We start from the raw sequence: 10,441 nt of genomic DNA on the forward strand, positions 1-10,441 counted from the left end.
CATCAAACCATAACACTGAAACACATTCAATCATGTTATGAAAATCGTGCATATGAATGAATTGACACTATGCATGTGGTACCAACATCATCAATAGGGATAACCCACCGACCGATCTAACATCATCAAGATACGGCCCTGCAAGCACAAATTCCACACAATGGGAATTATGCCTTTCACTGATCCACAACAATCATCTGGATACAACCCTCAACAAATGATTATGGATGAATGCAAACATATATAACATATTAATGCCATCGTCGATCCGATGAACAACATTGTCTCATATCCAAATCATCATCATCACCGTCATCATCATCAAAGAATGTTTATAGATATTAGCATCATTCACTTACAATCCAATCATCAATCAACACAAAGGTTATTTCATAAGGTTCATCATACTCGAAACGACACTCAAAACAGGCTCACGGTTCAAAAGTTATGCATCATTAAACTTTCAAAAATCACAATACGGAAAATTCTGCACACAAGCCTGCCCATACGCGTATGACCACATCCATACGCGTATCGCACCATCCCATACGCGTACCATATGCGTACCAGCAGAAAGCTGTGTTGCGACGAGACAGGGCAGCGTACCATACGCGTACGACCCTTGGAAATGTCCCTTATACGCGTATCATACGCAAATCACCAGCGCCTGCCCAAAACCTGCAATTGTACCAATCCGTTTTCCACTCGTTTCCACCACTAACAGCCTGCGATTTTGAGTCTAAAATAGCATTTTTACACACGTTAACTTATAGGATTCATCCATTTTCATCAATCTATTATCCTATATCAATTTTACACATAGAAACCTAACTTTCTACTCAATTATTTAGGAAACCCATATCTTCATATTAGTTTTCATGGATGAACACAACAACACATCAATAAACATCATATTTATACCATAACATTAATCAAAACACAATTACGCATATAATTCAACATGGGTAACATCAATTATATAATTCCCCTCAAAATCATCCTAAACCCCAATCTAACATATAACCAAATTGACATAAACAATACATCTAATCAGCCCTATCATCTATAACACGATAAGAGATGCTAACCGGAAGAGTCCCCCCTTACCTTAGCCAAAGATTCTTGATTGGTCCTCTTCCTCTTCTGTTCCTCTTTCTCGTATCAGCTTCTCTATTCCTCTATTCTCCTTTCACGTCTAATCTTTCTTTTCTCCCAATTCCTTATTTTTATGAAAAATAGACTTTTAATTAGAACAAGGGCTTTACTAACATAACGCCCCCCCCCTTCTTACTAGTACCACGTATGGCCCAATGCCATAACTAATCTTTTCCAATAATTTCACTAAACCAAAATAATTCTAATTATTAATTTAAATTCTAATTAAATTAAAAATAGAAAATACGGGTATGTTACATTAACTACAAACAAAAATTTGATTTCAATATCTTTGATTGAAGTCCCTCAGATATTGGTCAACTTAATTCCACTGAAATTGTTCATTCTTAGACTATTGTTACTGCTATTGAAGATGTTGCTACTACTGGTGAAACTCATAATACTATAGAAACTCCATAATAACATTTGTTGAATTATTTAACTCTCTTCTCACTCGTGTATAATTTCTATATCACCTTTCTATCTGATTTATTAAGGATAAATTAGGCCCAAATAAATGGCTCACTAGTCTATATCTTTCTAATTTGAATATGATTGTGATTGCTTTTTGTCTCACACTCACATTATCGTAGTTAGTTTAAAGGGAATTTTTTGACGTAGAAAGCAATTTTTCCCATGATCCTTTTGATGTTAAAGATATCCATGACTTGAATAAAAAATATAGATTATCTTTTATTCAATTTTTCATGTGACATGTACCACTAATTACAAGAAAAATTAAATGAGTAGATGCATTTTCTTAAAAATACGTGAAAAACAACATAAAAACTATATTTAAAAGGGAACTAACTTTAACTAGAAGAACTATAAAGGTAAGGACTTGGAGGAATTTCAACATTAACAATCCCTTCCAACATTAACAAAACATTTTTCATTGGTGGCCTTAGAGATGGATCTTCTTGAGTGCACTAAATAGAAATCATGACAAACTTTTCCAATTTGGTAATATCATTTACTACCTCGTAATCGTTTTCGAGAAGAATGTCCATTCTTCCAGTCTTGTAGCAATCATCTGCCCAATCAATTAAAATTCTTTTTTCTTCACTAACATTATCATCCTCAACATTTTTCCTACAACAAATAATCTCGAGTAGCAACACACCAAAACTATAAGCATCAACCTTAGCAGTGATCGGAGCACTCCTAAACCAATCGGGTGCAACATAACCTTTGGTTCCTCTAATTCCAGTTTTTGTGTGACTTTGATTTATCAATAACAGTTTTGCAAACCCAAAGTCAGAAATCTTAACATTGTAATCATTATCTAGAAGTATGTTTTGTGGCTTTATGTCACAATGGATGATTTGGGTGCAACATTCCTCATGAAAGTAAACAAGACCCCTTGCAAATCCAATGATAATCCAAACCCGTTGGTTCCAACTTGGTTTCAAAGGGGTGAAAATGAAGCTTGCTAGAGTACCATTACTCATTAACTCATACACCAAAATTCTGTGTTGTTCCACACTACAATATCCATGAAGGCAAACAAGATTCTTATGATGAGTTTCAATTATCACATTCATTTCAGTTTGAAATTCTTTATCACTATCTTGGAATAACTTGTCTAGTTTCTTAACAACCACATAAACATCTGCATCTATTGTTCCTTTATATACAATGCTACAAGACCTTCTTCCTAATTCTTCTCTAAAGTTGTTTGTTATTTCTGTAATTTCCTTAAAGGTGAAAACTCTTAAGTTTTTGTCAACAATACTCTTGATGGATACATCACTTTCAGTCTTCTTATGTTTTTTCCAAAAAACTATTGCACCAACCAATGTTGAAATCATAAAAATAATTGATATCACAATAATCATAGTTTCATGAACTTTCTTCATTTTTGTTTTGCTATTATCTTGATTGTCCATCTCACTGGAGAAGGATGATGGAGTCTCGGTTTTATCTATTTTTATGAAATAAGTTCCTGTTACTGTCAACTCTTTTCTCCCATGTAGGAGTGGCAAATTATGCTTTCAACAAGAACTTCCATTGAAAAAAGCCAACACACATAAGCAATCTTGCAAACAATAATCCTTGCAGTCTTCAAGAGTACAAGAATTGCATGTTTTATAATCAGATTTAGGCCAATAAATGTTAGACAATCTCATCATCAAATATGCATCCTTATGTGAAACATTATGCCTACTTGGACAAATGATTTGGACATTTTGTTTGCAACCACCATATCTGTTGTTTGAGTCAATTAGAGAATAACCTTTTAGACATGTACACATTGGCCTTTGATCATATCGAAGGTTGCAAATACTATTTATTCCATAAACACCTTTACCATTGTTAAAATTATCATTCGAACACATGTTCTCAAGTATTGCCTTCGCAACTAACCAACTCGTAACATTTTTTAGATATTTAGGAAAATATGACAAGGTAAATACTCCATCGTAATTGATTGTTGCTTTGTAGTAGAAGTCATCATTTAAAAGTGTCTCATTTCGGTTGTCGATGATAGAAAACTTTGAGCTATTTTTTTTCGATATGTATAATTCATATTTGTCAAATATAAGTTTCTGACCAACATTTGCAGATTTATTATACGGGTCAACTGTGCGACTATCACAGTAAGCCTCCAATTGAGCATTAGTGTTTGTATTTGAAGGAAAACTTACACGGTTGAGCACAACATCCCCACTTTCTTGTAGGCAAAGTTCAAATGCAAAATCTTCTAAAGGAGATAGCCATCGAGTTGGTCCATTGCCAGCAATGAGTGAGTCACCTACACTTACACTTTGATTCAATGATCCCACGCTACATTTTAAAATTATATAAAATTAATAACCTAAAGAAAAAAACTAAAAATAAATATCATGTTACATTTTTAATGAAATTAAAGGGTTAAAAATCTGCATGATCTAACCTGGAAGCTGGGCAAAATAAAATCTTGAAAAACTTAGTTGGACAACTAAATGTGTTTGTCCCATTGTCATAAGGATCCTTATAGGCCTGAGGACACGCTTTCTTGAATGTGAGAGAGTAAGAACTTGGTTTACAAGCTTCTATAGAGCAAATAGAATTTAAATTCATAGGGCATCCAACACTTATGCAATTCAAATCCTCTCCAGAACCATTCACAGGAGTCACAGCTATGGGAATGTTGAAACCTTCTAGCACGTTAATATTATAAAAGTAAGTTCCATTATTGCTTGAACTAAATTCGGCTAGTGAAACAGGTGACACACCTCGATTTCCATCGCATGATACCTTTCCCGTACCACAATCGCCAGTACGACATGTGAAATTTCCTTCTGTGCCGTTGTCACTACAACACGGAAGGCTTTTAAAAGCGCTTTTTTTGGCCTTTAACAGCGCTTTAAAGCGCTGCCAAAGCCAGCGCTGGCATAGGTTACGAAAGCGCTTTTAAAAGCGCTCTGGTAGATCCCCCTATAAGAGCGCTTTTTACAGAAAAAGCGCTCTGGTAGACCCCCCTATAAGAGCGCTTCTTCTGGAAAAAGCGCTCTGGTAGACCCCCCTACTAGAGCGCTTTTCCAAAAGCGCTTTGGTAGGTGGCGTATTTTTTTTTCTTTTTGTAGCAGCCTATAAGAGCGCTTTGGTAGGTGGCGTATTTTTTTTCTTTTTGACCCTAAGATCAGACATCATTTGCATCTCAATCATTAATCAAGATCACAATCTTGAGATTTCATTTTTCGGTGTTATGTTCGCTTCGTCTTTAAGGGGAACTATCAAGCACCTAATTTTCTTTAATTTGTTTTATACTAACCAAAATACAAAAATATGCATTTTGTTTCCCTTGTTTGTGTTTTGTAGGAAAAAGATCGAGCAAAAATCAAAAAGTGCAAGAAAGGGAATTTTTGAAATTTTCAATATGGAAATCGATTTACCCCTGTGGGAAATCGATTTCCTGTGCGCAAAATTCAAAAAAATATAAGAGGGAAGCTTGACATCATTTTGGAACCTTTTTTATTTGATCATTTTATCAATTTTCCACCTCATCAAAATTAACCCCTTCATTAAACCCACTTAAACCTCATTTTACCATTTTTACCATTTAATTGCCACTTTAATCACCAATTAAACACAAATTAATCACCAAACACAAAAAGACCAATTTGCCACTACTCTTGCTCCAATTCTATAAATAGAGCCTTCTACTCTCTCATTTCTCAAGCTTTTGATAGCCAAAAAAGTTCTTGCAAATTCATTTCTCAAGCTTGGAGAGCCAAAAAATTGCTTGCAAATTCATTTCTCACCCTTTCCAAAACCCTCACCCAAAGTTCATTTTCATAAGATTAGTGAGATTCACCTTGAATCTTGCTAATTTTGAACTGAACCTCCTACATTTCTCTCTTTTCTTTGATTGTTCATCTCCATATTTGAAGGATCTACACATTGTGCTTGTTCTTGAAGCTACTTCAACACTTTAATTCAAGAATTGGTAAAATTCTCAATTCTAAGATGTAGATCTTTGTTGCTTGTGTTCAATGCATCTTTGATGCTATATTGGTGCTATTTGATGGTGATTTGATGGAAAATTCGTGCTCCAATGGATATGTGATCATAAGGTGTTTGTATGTTTGCTTAAGTCAAGTTTTATGCCTCCTAATGCTGATTTTTTGAATGCTGCGTGCAGGAAATCGATTTCCCTCTGTAGGAAATCGATTTCCACCTTATTTTTTCTCAAAATTTGAACTCTGCACTCAGGAAATCGATTTCCTACAGAGGTAAATCGATTTCCTGCTGGCAGAATGTGTTTTTTTTGCCTTTTTTATGCTTGTTTTGGCTTCCTACTTCCTCCACTTCATTAATATCATTGGATCTAGGATGTTGATAGGTTTGAAATGACCTAATCCATAATATTAGATGAATGATATTAATGATAGTGTGAGTTGATTATCTTTTGTGAATTTTATTCTTATTCCTCCATTTCATTAATATCATTTGATCTAGGATGTTGATAGGTTTGAAAGAACCAAATCCATAATATTAGATGAATGATATTAATGATAGTGTGAGTTGATTATCTTTATGCATTTTATCTTCTCCTTCTCCTTTTTTTCTTTTGATCGATGAAAGTCTTAATACTTTGAGAATTCTTATGGATTCTTAGTAAAGACTAGATCGTTACCTATTTTCTTTTCGTGCGGTATTGCTTTCGGAAGGCGATCTACATATCGTTCTTCTCGCATGCATTAGCACATAAAGTTTTGACCGGCCTCGTTGTAGGGTGATTTCTACATAAATCACTTGGCGATCTGCTTAACATAGCGCAATATTTCGTGTCCCGAATAAAAAAGATCAAATATGGAAGAGAATTGTATGCGGTTGATTTAAGACTTGTTGAGGTTTTTATCGTGTAGTCGCTATGATTCTATCAAGCTTCTGATAAACCCCATTGAATTTAAATCCGAGTACATCATTCACTCACCATAGATCTTCCTACTAACTTTGATAACATACTTGACAAGTTTCAAGATGGTTATCTTTAACACTTAACAACTAACTTTAATTTCCGCACCTTTACTATACCGCTCTTTATATTACCGCTCTTTATATTTCTCGCTTTATCGCTTTACTTTATCATTTCATCATATTTACCTTCCGTCATTTTCTCTTTGTCCACTTGGACATATGTTTATGTTTCCGTTATTTTTTTTCTTTTGTCCACTTGGACCATACTTTACTTTTTTCGCTAAAACACTAATAAATAAGCAAAATCTAAAAAATACATAAGGCTCTCTTTGGACTATCGGTTACTATCCCTAGCACTTTGGAGATTCGGACTTATGGACCTAGTACCTCTGGACTCATTCTATTACTATCCTGTGATTGTTCAGTCTGTCTGGCATTGTTCTGTTGTATGTTTATGTGTGCAGGTATTTCCTTGAAAGCCCTTGATGGTTAATTCCAAGGCATTGATATAAGGATTTTACCCGAAAACAGCCGTTACTCTGCCCAATTTTCGTCAGAATTTTAATGTGCTTAATGCAAAGTGGTGCTAAGACAATAAGTTCATCTGGATCCCCAAGTGTTAATGTGTTGGTATTGATAAATCCAAAGGATGGGAAAACTACCTTGGCTCTTAATGTTAAGTGTTGGCTTCTTATTTGGTTAGACCGTTTCTTTCCTTAGCTTTTATTTTATGCATTAGGTTAGCCTCTTCATCTCCTCCCATTCTTAAATTTTCAAAATCTTCTCCCTTTTTCCAAAATATTCTTATGTTTGCAATCTTTTCAAAACCCTTTTTTCTTAAAAATATCTTTCGCCCCTAGTGGCTTTTCTTCAAAAGTTTAGACACCGTTAATTGTCGAAACGAGTGGTTATACCCCACAATTTTGAAATTGATTGATAATAACGAGATCTTTTCCGCGTGAGAGAGCTAGTGGCATACTCGTTGATTTTATCCGAGTTGGCGCCCTTCTTTCATTTGCGATGCAAAGAACTTGTTTGTTCTCATGCTCAAGATCAATGGCTGAGTATTTCTCTCTAACGACAACAAAGTGTTTATTCGTTTTAAAAACGTTTTTTCCAAAAGCGGAACTACATTAGCTCTGACTTCTTCATTGCACCGAGGAGGTATGTAGGCCCAAAGCTTAACGCTTTGCCGAGCTTATTTTAAAAATAAAACAAACTCTCTTTTTAGCACACACACAGATTTTCAAAAAGGTTCCTGTGGAGTACCACAGATATGAGGGGTGCTTAAAACCTTCCCCTCATATAATCAACACCCGAACCTGAGTTCTCTTTCTTGTTTTTTTTTTAAAACAAAACTTTGGGTTTTACGTTCTTTTCCCTTTTCCTTTGAAAAAATAAAGCGCGGTGGCGATTTCAAAACGGAATATTGATTCGAGTCAATCCCATGGCTTCGATGTCAGATTTTCCCCGCTACAGAAAAATGGCGACTTCACTGGGGACCCAGTTTTAAGTGTGTTAAGCCTATTTTTGTTTATCTGTGTGTTTTGTATCTGTATATATTATTGTGTGCTTTGTTTTTTATTTTCTTTTATTTTCTTTTTGGTGCTCGATGGTTCCTCTGTGATGAGATAAAGTTCTAACCCGAACTTTGGTGAGTAACTTGAGATAGGAGGTGGTAAGACCAATAGTTGCATGTCAGGAGCAATCCTTAACATGAGCATCATATGGTGGAACCCCAATCAGTGGAGGCCTCATGGAAGGTAGTAGATGTTGTTACGAACCATCGTAAGAACGCTATTACTTTCAATAGTGAGTGTCCGTAGAAGCTGAATGGCTTAGAACCTTTTTAACCAATCTAAGCCTTGTTAGGATGTAGTGCAGAAACAAGATCAAGTACCAATTTGAGCTTGTTGTCATGCGATACTACGCTCAGACGAGGTCTTTTTAGGCATATTATTGGCGCCCATGAGCAATTGTGCGTGCCGGTAGTATCCGATAGAAGATTGAAAACTCTGGGAACCTTTGTAGAACCCGTTCGGCAGGTACAAAATTCCCTAGTACATACCTTTGAGGGTGGTTCTTAACTTTGACTCCATGCTCGTGACGTCGAACCTTTGAACCCTGTTTGTGCGAACGTTTGTGATCTTGATTGTGATTGATGCATAAACCATGCATCCATGCATACATTTGATTTCCAAGGAACTCATAGGTCTTTCTTTGTAAACATCATAAGTTTCATCAAACTCAATGGATCTTGGGTGTCGATAGGGTGAAAACCTTAATCCACCAAAATGGATGATTGATCTTGATGATAACTTGATCAAAGTTTTGATCCAATATAGGATTTACCTCCTTCATGTTTTGATGTTTACAAAGTAATAACTTGAATTCTTTAAAAATCAAATAAAACCAAAAAAAAAACAGCAATTGCATCATTTGCATACATACATCCAGGTTGTCCAGAAAACTTATCCTTGTCTGTCTCCATCTTCAGAGTTGTTGTCTACCGTCAAGCTGATTCCTCGACACATTGAACTAGAAGCATGTATCTGAAGAGTATGGAAGAACTTCAACAAGACCAAGAGTTGGTAAGATCAAAGATGCTATCTTTCAGGGATATGGGTCCTAATGTTGTCACTAATCCTTTGCCAGATCAAAGTGGCTGAAGACAAGTGAAAGCCAGATGGTCTCCTAAAGCCAAGTGTTTCAGACAGGATAGCTCATCTTTGTTGTTGATTAGTCACTAGGCCTTGTTTCTGTACTGTTCATATTTCCTTTATTGTGCTGTTTACTTTTAGAATTTGTTTGTTCCTGAATGGTAATTTTAATGAAATGAGCATTGCATATTTTGAATTCATTCACATCTGCTATGTTTATGCTTGTGCTTTCTTTTACAAAACTTTTTCTTCCATTTGCTTTCTCTATCAAACTTGTGTTTTATGCAAAGATTGGAGGGAGGATGATGACAACGAAATACCCAAGTTGTTGAACTGTATGCTTTCGAATAAAACTTTGCTGATGATGTACAGGCATTGTTTCAATTCCCAAACACTGGAGAAATAAGGAAGTTAATCCCTGGTCAACCCCTCTGAGCCTTCGAAGTTGGAGTTTCTTTCTGTATGAAAAAACCCGCATTTTTAACCTGGGGCAGGGTAGTTCTCAGTTAATTTGGCTGTGCATTCTATTTTAAGAGAATCATTCAATACACCTTTCAACAAGTGCTTCAATCGCAAGCTTTCCTCCGCATACATCAAAGAAATGCTGGAGATGTCAATTAAAAGCCAATGATGGTTCGTCTTAATCATTAAGCAAGGCAGTCACTATCTTTCAAAAAAAAATGTATCAAAATATATATATACAAAGAAAAGCCTGCTAAGTCAAAACCAAAAACGACTTAGGCAAGAATCAAGGCATCCCGCTGACTGTAAGTTCAAAAATAAACAGTTCAGGCAAAAGTTAGGGATATATAAAAAGAAAAGATGAAAAAAGAGAAGTCAATAAATTCCCCAAACAACACAATGTTGTGACTACCAAAAGGAAGAAGTGACTGCCATCTCAAAAGTTCTCTTTGCTCATGAGCTATCATCATTACAAAGGTGCAATTCCAGAAGCCTCTTGGAACCTGAATGCATAAGTTGAATTAACTGAGCTTAGGACTGAAGATCATCACGAAGGGGGTGGGTACGATCAAATTTTGAGCCTTATATCCTTTGTTTCTTAAACCGTGAACCAAGCCACGTTACAACCTTTAAAAGACCTAATTGAGGCAAGGTTTGTTTGAAAGCATACTACAACAAGGTTGCGTAAGCTGACTCCCATGAGATTTGCCAATCATTTGTTTGATACCATATCTTTGCTTTATCTTTCACTTTGAATG

At 35.6% G+C, this 10,441-nt stretch overlaps 1 pseudogene; it reads right to left on the reverse strand.

Annotated features, from left to right (window-relative positions):
• Positions 1-1,967: 1,967 nt before the first annotated feature.
• On the reverse strand, positions 1,968-4,426 carry LOC131641347 (G-type lectin S-receptor-like serine/threonine-protein kinase LECRK3; annotated as a pseudogene).
• Between the last annotated feature and the right edge of the window lie 6,015 nt (positions 4,427-10,441).

Source organism: Vicia villosa, unplaced genomic scaffold (genome assembly GCF_029867415.1).
Source record: "Vicia villosa cultivar HV-30 ecotype Madison, WI unplaced genomic scaffold, Vvil1.0 ctg.003681F_1_1, whole genome shotgun sequence".
NCBI classification, from domain to species: domain Eukaryota; kingdom Viridiplantae; phylum Streptophyta; class Magnoliopsida; order Fabales; family Fabaceae; genus Vicia; species Vicia villosa.